Consider the following 480-nt stretch of genomic DNA (forward strand, 5'->3'; position numbering starts at 1 on the left):
TCTTTCTTTGGTCTCTTGAGGCTCATTCCATTTCTGAACACAATAAAAAGGGATTACACTTAACACAAATGAAGAATGCAATACCATTTGAGCAAAGTACGTTTTTTTTTTTACCATTCTATACTGTATTATAACACTGTGTGACAAATAGAAAGCATATATGTATGTACTGTACTGTGACTACTGTGAATTAGTTAATCTATTGATAAAAGCATGTATGGTTACATGAGATTAAGTAACAGAATACAATGAAATAAATAGTTACACAATGTATGCTAACACTGAAATGCAGGTTCCACTTATGTTTTGTTAGACCGTTGTGACACTATTAGCTTGTCGCTAAGCTTGCGTTGTTAGCATGTTACTGTAGCACTATTCTGGTTTTATTGTGGTGTTCTGGATTCCATCCAGCCAACTCCAAACAGGGGTGGCAGAGATATCAGGGTCAGCTGGGGTAGTGGAGGGTGGAGAAGGGGGAAG

This window comes from Etheostoma spectabile, chromosome 1, assembly GCF_008692095.1.
Source record: "Etheostoma spectabile isolate EspeVRDwgs_2016 chromosome 1, UIUC_Espe_1.0, whole genome shotgun sequence".
Lineage (NCBI taxonomy): Eukaryota > Metazoa > Chordata > Actinopteri > Perciformes > Percidae > Etheostoma > Etheostoma spectabile.